The sequence below is a fragment of the Prunus dulcis genome, chromosome 6, assembly GCF_902201215.1.
Source record: "Prunus dulcis chromosome 6, ALMONDv2, whole genome shotgun sequence".
Lineage (NCBI taxonomy): Eukaryota > Viridiplantae > Streptophyta > Magnoliopsida > Rosales > Rosaceae > Prunus > Prunus dulcis.
In genome coordinates, this window is record NC_047655.1 from 7,629,597 (window position 1) to 7,641,349 (window position 11,753).

At 38.0% G+C, this 11,753-nt stretch overlaps 1 pseudogene; it reads right to left on the reverse strand.

The window, feature by feature from the left end:
- Window positions 1-2,376: 2,376 nt before the first annotated feature.
- LOC117630195 lies at window positions 2,377-4,532 on the reverse strand (annotated as a pseudogene).
- Window positions 4,533-11,753: the final 7,221 nt, after the last annotated feature.

The following is an 11,753-nucleotide window of genomic DNA, read 5'->3' on the forward strand; positions in this document are numbered from 1 at the left end:
TGATTACTGGGTTTCAAGCCATTTCGATGAACTTGGGCTCAGAAGTGGAGGACTTGGCATCCGTTGCCCAGACTCGTGTCTAGGTGAAGAAGAAGAAGAAACTGGTATCGCGTTGGACTCGTGTGTTTTGTTTAGTGAGCTCGCTATTTTGTGAACCATGTTTCAAGCTCGCTATATTGGAAGAGCGAGTGAGACAATTTTTTTACTGTTGGACTATATAATCTCATTTAAGTTAGTCCCCTCGCATACTAAATATGGGTTTCAAGTACTATTTAACCCAGTCCAGTCCAATGAGGCCTCCCAAACATGCCCATATAGATAACCTTAGTTAATGCACATGTGAGTCAGGTCAATTGATTAAGGAAGTGAGTCCATGTGAGTTAGGACAATAATTTATTAAGTAAGAATAAAATTTAGTATATTATATATATATATATATATAAATTGTCGGAACTTTACCATCTCTATGTACTAAACCATGAAATATTAATTTCCAAAAAGGAGGATTAATGGGTTGCCATTTAATATTACAAGAGAAGGAATGTTTCCTAGGAGTCTTCATGATAGGATTTTTAGTACCTGTGTAAACAAGGTTAAAATCACTTAAAATATTTGCAAGAATACAAGGTTATTGTAGTATAGATGCTCATACAAGGTCAAGGACTAATTAGCAATTTAAGTAAAAACAAATCCCAAATAACTACTTAAAATAAAAGGTCAAGAAAGATGATTATGAATTTGGTTGATACTAAAAACAAATAAACAAAAACAATTACAATTGAAAGAAAAAGGTTTGAAATACCAATTTATAAAAGCACTAGGGTTTCACCATCACCTAGCAATCCTATGAACTTTTACCAATTACTTATGATTTACACATGCCACTTCGAAGGTTAGGTTTTCCTAATGTATATTCTACTTGGAACCTCCAACACAGAACGTATATCTAACATGCAACCCATCCGGACGTTCGGATCAAATCTGAACATGAAAGACTCATTAAGTTTTGTGAAAACCCTTTGAAAAACCATGCAACCCTTAAGACGTGGTGTTCATCTTAAGTGAAATTACAATTATTAATCACAAGAAGCCATTGTCAATTTCAGGGAACCTTTCGACCAAAATTGCATCCAATTACTTTTCTAAAGATCCTAATGATGATCAGGCATTAAGACAATTAGATAGTTTAAAACAGTGATTAACAATTCAAAGTAGGCATGCACTCAATCATAAGCAATTAAATAAAAAGTCACATATTCATGCTAAGGTTCAAGGCTTCATGATAGCAAAAGAAGATTAGTTACTCATATTCATAATTGAAATCCCAGAAAATATCATTCGAATGAATAAGTATGAAAACACCTGAAAGTCGCAAAAGTCCAAAACCCTAGCAATTGCTCTCCACAATGTCCGTTCAAAAGTGAAAAAGAAGTCCATGGAATTCTTGTGAGAAAGAGCTTAAATAGCCCTTAAAACCTAGCTGCCAATGTATAGCTTTTCTATCCCCACAAGGAAACTAATTAAAATAAAATAATACTAGGAAATAAAGTCCAAATTGGATTAGGAGAATCTGCCCAAAACCTTCCCAGCCACGTTTTAGCCTCAAATCTCCTCCAAATCTGGCCCAAAATAGCTTGTTTTAAAGATAAAAATATTCTGAACACTTCTCTAGAAGGCCACGAACCCATCCGAGGTCATCTTGGGCTCTAAAAACGTAATAAAAGCCCAACACGTCACTATTCCAGCACCGCGCACTGCACCTTTATTTTGTTGTCAGAAAATAACCGTTTGGTAGAAAAGTCTGAAATTTTGGTACAATCAAGCTAAGTGACTCACGAGTGTCCTCCAACTGGAATTACTCCAAAATTCATCCATTTTGTTATTTTTTGCTCCAGAGGAAGTCGAAAGTCCTATATTGGAAATATAATTCAAAGTATCAAAATTCTTCCAAACTATTAACCAAAATATACTAAGAAAGAGGTTAAATATATAATATAAAATATACCCATCACTTCATATGTTCTTATATTTTCTTTTATATTTCTTCTGTTTTATTATTCAAATAAAAATGTACTTCTAATTAAAAATGTCATAGTTAACGTAACCTTTGAATTAGAGAGTGAAATGTTTTTGTTATAAGGTTCCCTTTGTCATACTAAATAGGCATCAAGTTATTCTTTCTCACACTATGTAGTAAACTAATTTAGCAGCATATACAAGTTAGTACACTCACATAAGCTAAACTAAAAACACCCTGCATGAATCAAGGGAATTGTAAATCTCCGAAGTTACAAATTCATGATCGAAACAGTACATCATATTGTATTCATTTCTTTATTTATCTTAAGTACGTATTATCATCGAACCTAGCCCTGATTAGGCCATGGACCAAGTAAAGTCTACAACTCCCAAATCTTGGTTTAGTTGCAAAGCCACACAACCGCAAAGCCATCAACAATATTGTTCCTACATGGCGGTTGCCCTGCATGCTCTGCATCACATCCATTACGCGAATCGCATTCATCCACCACTATCGTTATCACATTCTTTCCATTAAGGAAGTTGAGGTTCCACTCCAAAATTAATTGGCAATGGGGGAAGTAGCTCAACTCCTTATAAGTCCATGCTAGGTTTCTCAACTTTCCAATATGGAACTTTTACCTTCACATTCTCACAGTCCCAACGTCAGGATCGTCGTTTCGCTTGCCCTTGATGCATTTAAGCTGACTGGCACAATCGTTGAGGGTTTTGCGTGGACCATTGCAGGAGGAGATGGCGGTTGATGAGAGGGAGGGAGATAAGATTGAAGATGATGAGGGAAAGAGAAAACCATATTAACATTAAATTTGCCATTTGAGAAGGGTTTTTTGGAATATTAACCAGTCGTAGTGAGCATTGGTCAGAGAAGGAGGTAGCATGCACTTTATATAGTTTACTAAAGGTGACTTCCATTTTGTTTTCTTTCCGAGACTTCTCACGACCTCTTTGTATGTCATCCTAGTGATGTCACAAAAGGCATATTATTATAAGCAGGCCTCAAGTTGTTATGTTAATTTCCTTTTCGCATTTGGGGAGAAGAGGAATATTCCTAACCACCCCACAAACTCTTGGTACGTAATATTCCATGTTACTGGCAAGGTAGAGGAATCCATATCATCAAAAGAGGCCATGATCGGTTAAAGGGAATTTTTAGTCAAAAGAGGCAACAAGACTTAGAAAGTCTCCTCTAATTTTCCGAGAATAAATTATTCCAGATCCATTAAAGGAAAAGAAGAAAAAAAACCATAGATGGAATCCCCTCATGCACAGGAGAGGGAGGGAAATTTTAACCAAGGCAAATAGCATCAAAGCAGTCGCCAATTTATTTATGTTAAAAACTCATAGGTAGAACTTTCCTATAAAAACTGGCTTGTAAAAAGAAAGGGTCTCAAGAATTTATACAAGTGATAGTCTAAATTACTCTCAATTAATATGGTCCCAAGAATTTATACAAGTGATAGTCTAAATTACTCTCAATTAATATAGTCTATAGAGATACAAATTCGAACTTGAATGTAAGAAGCAAACTCGCTACTGTCTAACCCACGTCTGCTAATATATTTGATATAAATATTAAATATTAGAGGAGTGAGACAACTGAAGATTGCGTGTACTTACGTTTACAATATTGAGTTCTAACAATTGAAGCATATTCATATACTATATCTTTAAATCAACAAGTATATGATGGGTGTAGCCAAACCGAACCAACTGAGTATATTATGGTGCTCAAACTTGAATGTTTTAATATTTATCGAGTTCTCATGATGTGGGTTTAGAAGTGAAATTTATTGTCATATAAGTTATTCAATTTACTTTCTCTTTGCACTACTTATATTACATAGGCGACTTGCGATATCAATTCACCGCTTATTTTGAAGGCTACGTACAGTGTGATATAGGTAGTAATTAACTAATTATCGCACAAGTACGGATACAATAACTAATTAACTAGGCTTTGTGTCGAGCGACAAAGCCTCCCAAACAGCCAAAGAGCCGTCAACGATATTGTTCTCACACGGCGGCAGATTTCCATGCTCTTCATCACATCCATACTGTGAATCACATTGGTCCACCACTTTGGCTTCCACACTCATCCCGTTACTTACCGCAGTAATTATTATCGACCTTGCCTTATTACTAAACCACCCAGTGGAAAGTGCCACAACCCGCTCAGTATTGTCATGGAATTGATTGTCACACTCTGATGGGGCGCCGCCCTCACCGCCTTTGCTGAAATTGTTAAGTGTGAGTTTGGCACTCGTGGGTGGCATGACTGGCGGGGAGCATGTGTATGTAGGGAAATTTTAGCCATCATCGCAAGCGAGAGTTCCTGAGGGCCCGCAATCATCACTGCTAGGTGGTTGCGATGACGCCTGAGGTTGGCATGGGCCTTTGCAGGTGGACTGCGCCATTGATGGGTGAGGGAGGAGGAAGATGATATTGAATAACATGAGTGAAAGATGAACAAACATGAACACGAAACTTGACATTTTACAACTTGTGGTAGTGAGGGCGTGATATCAGAGAAGGTGCAGTTTTATAGTGACTGAAGGTGCCTTTGGTCTAGCGGCATGTTACTAATAATAAGCAAACAAAATTGGAAGAAAAAATATATATAATTTTTGTGTGGAGGAACTTAACTAGAATCAAAGTCTTTGGCATTTTGATCATATACTTCCAGACTTCTTACTGACGTGATAACAATTGGTGATAGGAATAGAGCCACCGTGCCAGCGAAAAGAGACAACCAGACTTGAAGTCAAGGTCTTCACTCTTTGTTTGTTTTTTAAATTTATTTATTTTATCTTGTTATAAGGGGATGAACCCCATAAGACACGAAAGAAAACCCAGGCTGTGTCGTGTTCACTCTCTAATCAGTCTTATATTTTTTGGGTTTTAATTTTTCAAAGTCTCGGTCTTTACTTTGTTGTGTTGTCCTGTAATTACGGTGTAATTTGGTATTTTATTCAAATAGAAAACTTAAAAACTTTGATTTTTATTAAAAATAAGGAGTTCTAAAATTCAACATGCATAAAGGCTAGGCAAAGCTTGTGACCTGTCTACATGCTTGGGCAAACTGGTCCTTCATTAGTTATGCCATTCTTGTTTGGTCAACATACATGTTAGTCAATTATACATAATAAGGTTGCAAGATTCACAGCTCACGGAGGAAACTTTGAATGTTACAATTACACTGTTATGTGGTGATACTGATCTACGTGTTGAAATATGAATGTATAACATGATTTATATGTCAAGAATCTAACGTATCAGATTAATAAATAGATATGCGTGCTACAACATGTGTAGATTCATAACAATACTTATGGGTGTCTCACACAAAAAATTATTTCAATTCAATGGGTATTTGTTAGTCATCCATAGTACTAGCTTAAAGGTATTTGTCAGTCCTGCATGCTCTGCATCACATCCATTACGTGAATCGCATTCGTCCACCACCCTCGCTGTCACGCTCTTCCCATTACTTGCCGTAATTCTTATTATCTTTCCACACCTGTTCTTCTTATGAGCAAGCCCAGCGCAGGACTCAACCCGGGGGAAAGGGCCCCTAGGCGAGCCCAAAGCCGCTCCAGCGCGAGGAAGACAGCCCGGGCAGCTGCTGGGTCCCACGAGCCCGAGCAGGCCCAAGGGCAACTTCAGCCTGGGCTTGAGCCCGAGTTGGATGACGTCAGCGCACGCGGAGTTTGAATTTTTTTTACCGTTGGCGCGTGAAAAAATTTTAACTCCGTGCGCTGACGTCAGTGATGACGTCAGCCCTGACAGCATCCAACGGGAAATTGCCACGTGTCGCGACAGGGACGCTCCGATGGTTTTTTTCCAGAAATCCGACGGTCCTCGTTTTTTTTGCTAAAAAAATTCTGAAATTTTCTGAAATTTTTTTTAAAAAATACCAAAAAATTCTGTATTTTTTCCCTATAAATACCTAACCATTTTATTTACTTTCCACACAAAATCTTCATACAATTCTTCTCCATCCCCAATATTTTTTACTCTCCACTCACATTATTCACTTTCCTCACCAATTCTCCATACAAACTATTCTCCTTCCAATATTTCTTACTCTCCACTCACATTTTTCACTTCCCACACCAATTCTCCATACAAACTCTTCTCCTTCCAATATTTTTTACCCTCCACTCACATTTTTCTACTACTTTCCATTTGTATAAAAAAAAAAAAAATGGCATCTTCTGTCGAAGCCGGGGGCTCGTGGTCAACTCAAGAAGATATTGCGTTGTGTCACTCTTGGGTGAACATTAGTCATGACCCTATCACGGGCAATGAGATGAAGTTCCATCATATGTGGAGCAAAATTCATGGAGAATTTTGTCAAAGATCGGGTTCCATTCGGACCGAAATGGCCTTGTCTAGTAGATGGAAACTTCTGAATAAAGAGTTAGGCAAATAGAGAAATGCCTTGACAAAAGCAAGGGAGAACATTCGAAGCGGTCAAAATCTATCCGATGAGGTAAAATATTTATAATTGCCATTTTCATCAATTTAATGTAACTTTTTTTTTTTTGGCATATTCTATTTCTTTTTCTTGCATAATTTTTTTTTTCTTTTTGCATGTCCAATTTGTCTATATTTTCTTGCATAATCAATTTTATTCTTGCATTTCAAAATAGTTTAATTTTCTTGCATAATAATTTTTTTTTCTTGCACTTTCAATTATTTATTTTTAATAGATCATACAAGCACAAATGTGGTTCGGTGCCATGGGGCAAGGCAAAAAAAGTTTCGTGCATTTCCAATGTTGGGAAGTTGTGAAGGATTGTTCGAGATTCAAAATTATTCCCACCGGTCCTTCGGTTGTGTTGAATGAGACGCCACTCCACGATTCACCATCAACCGATTCGCCATTGGACTCCCCAATGGAAACGGAGTCACCACTCCCACGTCCGCCGAGACCTATTGGGAGAAAGGCGGCAAAGGCCAAGAGAGGGGGCACTTCGAACAATGAATGTATACAATTATTGGAGCAAATAGCTAAGAACACCTCACTAAGAATTGAGAGAGACTTGAAAAGAGATGAAGTGGACAAGGCACGAGAGGAAACATTTGCAATTCAACAGCAGCATGCACAAGAAAAAGACATGGATGATAGAGAGATGAAAATCATGGCCATGGATACGAGCCATATGTCTCCTGAAACAAAGGCCTATTGGAAGCATAGACGAAGGGATGTGATGAGAAGAAAACTTTTCCATGACGACGGACCTAGCAATACGGATTGGTTAAATGATGAAAACCATTAGGTTGTATTGAAACACCTTTGCCATATGTTGTATTGTTGTATTGTTGTATTGTTGTATTGTTGTATTATCCTTTAATTTGTTGTATTGTTTCCTTTTCATTAAATAAAAAAAGCATTAAATAATATGACTATTTATTAAAAACATTTGAGCATCAAAACAAAGATTAATTAAAACCAAACCTTAATTTATTGCAAACAACACACAAAACAAACCATACACAAAAGCATAATAATAATAACTAAAAGCATAATTCCAAAAAACACCACACACAAAATAAAGCATAATTAAAAACAAAGCATAATTCCAAACAAAGCACTAATCTTGACTTCATCCATTGTGATTGCCTTTCATCTCCCACAAGTGCTCGATCAAGTCAACTTGACGGCTCTCGTGAACATATGAAGATTGCATTTCTTCATAACGATCAATCATGGGGTTGTTGAATCAACCATCCCGAACTAACGGTTCGGGCTCCATTGGTAGTCCATTTGGTCCCATCGGCCTTTCATATATTCTTGTCAACGCCGTGTTCATGGGATCGGGTTCAAACACCTCTGGAGCATCGTAGTCATACTCATCCTCCACAATCATGTTGTGGAGGATGATGCAAGTCATCATAATACTCCACAGCACCTCCTCGTCTAGCATCCGAGCAGCACCCCTGATAATTGCCCAACGAGCTTGCAAGATACCAAAACACCTTTCCACGTCTTTCCTGTAACCTTCTTGAAAGGAAGCAAAGCTTCTTTCCTTCTCGGATTGGGGATTCGAAATTGTTTTCACGAATGTCGTCCACCTAGGATAAATTCCGTCGGCAAGGTAGTACGCACCAGAGTATACGGTATTGTTGATTTGGTACGTGACCTGGGGGGAATGACCTCGCAATACCTCGTCGAACACCGGGGATTGACCAAGGACATTGAGGTCATTCTGAGATCCGGCAACCCCAAAGAAGGCATGCCAAACCCAACAGTCGAATGAAGCTACGGCCTCCAAAATTATACTTTTTTGGCCCTTTCGATTCCCGTAGTCTCCTTGCCAAGCAGTAGGACAATTCTTCCACTGCCAATGCATGCAATCAATGCTTCCAATCATGCCTGGGAAACCTCGAGCCTCTGCTTTTTGTAGCAACCTTTGGAGGTCCCTCGGCGTGGGTTTGCGAAGGTACTCCCTCGTGTACAAATTTTCCACTGCATCACAGAATCTCACCAAACACTCTAGGATAGTTGATTTTCCCATCCTTGCAATCTCATCCACCTGCTCTGCAGATGCCCCATAAGCAAGCATCCGCAAAGCAGCTGTAAGTTTTTGCTCCGGGATAAGACCCAAAACTCCAACAGCATCATGCTTTTGAATGAAGTATGTGTCGTAATTACAAATATCATGCATGATTTTTTTGAAACAAATGTGGCTGCATTCTATATCTCTCTCGAAACTTATGAGCAGGATATAACGAATTTGGGATAAAGTAATCCTCCAAGAGATTCTTACCCCGAGACTCTCTACGTCTGTCCACATTTGGGGCACGAGGACGACGGTGTTGCCTTGATTGATTAAGCATACACACCGCTACTGCAAGCATTTGTTCCTCTTCTTCATCGGCGTCCCGATCTTCTTCAGCACGTCTACGCCGGATTTCTTCCCTTTCTTTCTGTTGCCTCTCTAACACCCTCCTCAAGTTTGACATTGAGAGTAGAATGTGTTTTGTAAAATCTGAGAAATGAAGGAATAGATAAGAGATGGTGTGAGAGGTATGAGTTGATGGTGTAGTTTTATAGAGGGATTCAGAAGATAGAGATGACACGTGGCACAATTTTAGAGGATGAAAATCTTATCTGAAATCTGAGATTATAATTTTAAAAAAATATCTGAAAATCTTATCTGACAGAGATGACACGTGGCACAATTTTAGAGGGTGAAAATCTTATCTGAAATATGAGATTATAATTTTTTTTTAAATATCTGAAAATCTTATCTGACATGGGACACGTGGTACAATTTTAGAGGGTGAAAATGTTATATGAAATCTGAGATTATAATTTTTTTTAATGAATATCCGAAAATTTTATCTGGAATAAGACACGTGGCAATCGAGATTCTCATCCGAAAATCTTTTCTGAAAAATAATGGACACGTGACAACCAAAAATATTATCCGAAAATTTAATTACAAAAGATTATCAAAATTAATGGTTTAAAGTATTAAAAAAATAGGAAATAAAGTACAATGAATAGTATTTGCCTTAGACTTGCCCTAGACTTAGCCCTCATGGGTGGAACCACAAATGGCAAGGCTGCCACTATTCATGTGAATAGTGACAGCCCTTGCCTTAGACTTTGCCCTTATGGGTGGAGTTGCTCTATCAAAAACCCAATGGACAGTGCCGCAACCCGCTCACTGTTGTTATGGAATCGCTCGTCACACTCCGATGCACCCCTTCATCCCCACCTTCGCTGAAACCGTTGAGTGTGAGTTTGGCTTTCGTGGACGACATCACTGGTGGGGAGCATGTATATTTAGTGTATAATTTCCCCTTGGAATGGAAAGTTCCCGAGGACTTACATTTGTCAGGTGGGGATGAGCCCCCACCTCATCGGCATGTGTGGGTCCCGACATCAGGGTCATCGTTGCACTTGCTGTTGATGCACATTAACATTAAACTTGCCATTTGAAAAGGATTTTTCGCAATAGTATTAGTAACTAGTCGTAAAGAGAGTGGTTGGAGAAGAAGATTAGCATGCATAGTGTCCTAAAGGCGACTTTTATTTTTCATCAAAAAAAGAAAAAGAAATAGGTGACTGTTATAAAATGGACTGAGATATGTGCGAATTTTGAGCTGCACGTAAAATAGATGAGACACAGCATTTAACGAGGTTCGGCTATGCCTACGTCCTCGGAGAGCAGTAGCAGTAACTTTTCCACTATATAAAATAATAGGGCTACAACTTTAGAGTTTACAATATGTGTGGCTCACTGAATTTTCTCTCTTGGAGAATTTCTCTCTGCTCTCTTTCCTCTCCACTCACTCACCCTCTTTCTTCCTTCTCTTCCTCTTCTCTGCCTGACTCTCATTCTTCTCTCAATTGGAGGTGTGCATGCAAAGGCACAATAATGTCTTATTTATAGGCTAAGGAAATGATGCCCGTGAATGTGCAATAAACTCATGCACCAAAGTCTACAAACAAATAGTAAGTGGGCTCCACTACTTTATACTTTACAACAGTGACTTCCATATTGTTTCCTTTTGGCCTTTGACGAGGAACTTCCCTACTCCCCACAACGAGAAATTTTTATTTACAATTTTAATACCGTGGTGTTATTACTTTAACTCGGGCATGTTTTGTTGTGTTGTTACGGTTACACTGAAAATTTTATTTGATTAGGAGATATCATTAAACATTAATTTTGTTTAGTTTTCGCCTTTAAGGAGAAACTTTCATAGACTTTTTGTAGATGTGCATGTATGTCATCCGACTAATGTCATCATGCATACTTCAGTTTTTTTTTTTTTTTGGGTACAAGTGACAATCTAAACTATAAGGAGAAATAAAGTTTCTTATACACACACTATTCAGATGTCATGAAGATTCGAACTTAGATCACTAGTTAAACCCAATCGCTCCCCATTGGCTCAATTTGTTTCTCGCATTTAGGGATTAATATTCCTAGTCTACTCCCAACAAACTGTTGGTATGTAATAAAGAAAAGAGGAATGCTAATGATGAAAAGCGACTATGATCAATTAAAGGAAATGTTTAGTCAAAAGAGGCAACGAGACTTGAAGTCTCCTCTAGTGGCATGTCCACTAACTCTTGCGAGCATATATTCAAGAGCCATTAAAAAAACATATTTATATTCAAGCCCAGTGGACGGCGGAGATGGAGAGGTAATGTATTAGTAAACTGAGGGAAAGAGAACACAAAAGTACTCGCCAATATTATCGACGGATGAGTGGGGGGTTTGAGACAAAGGAGATTGCGTGTACTTATGCTTATAATGAGTTGCAACATTCAAGCCTATTATATAAGGTGTTGTTATTTGTACTATATTTATTAACCACATCACTGATCACTTTTTTAATATAGACAGAACCAATATATATTAGTGGGGCTTATTTTTATTGGGAACATTTTTGTCCACCATTTTAACCTAAGGTGTATGCTTATCATTTATCTCAACATTTGACACATGTCCATAAACATAACTATGGTTACATAAATCAAAGTTAAAAGTTAACCATAGTTATGTCTATGGACACGTGTCAAGTATTAAGAAGGGTAGTGAGCATGCACCTTAGGATAGAGTGGTGAGCAAAAATATTTTCCACCTTTATTAAAAAACTGGTCAGCAATATAATTAATAAATGTGGCACAAATAGCATTATTGTTAAACCAATATAGTAAGTTACCACAGCTAAGGTAGTCAGTCAAA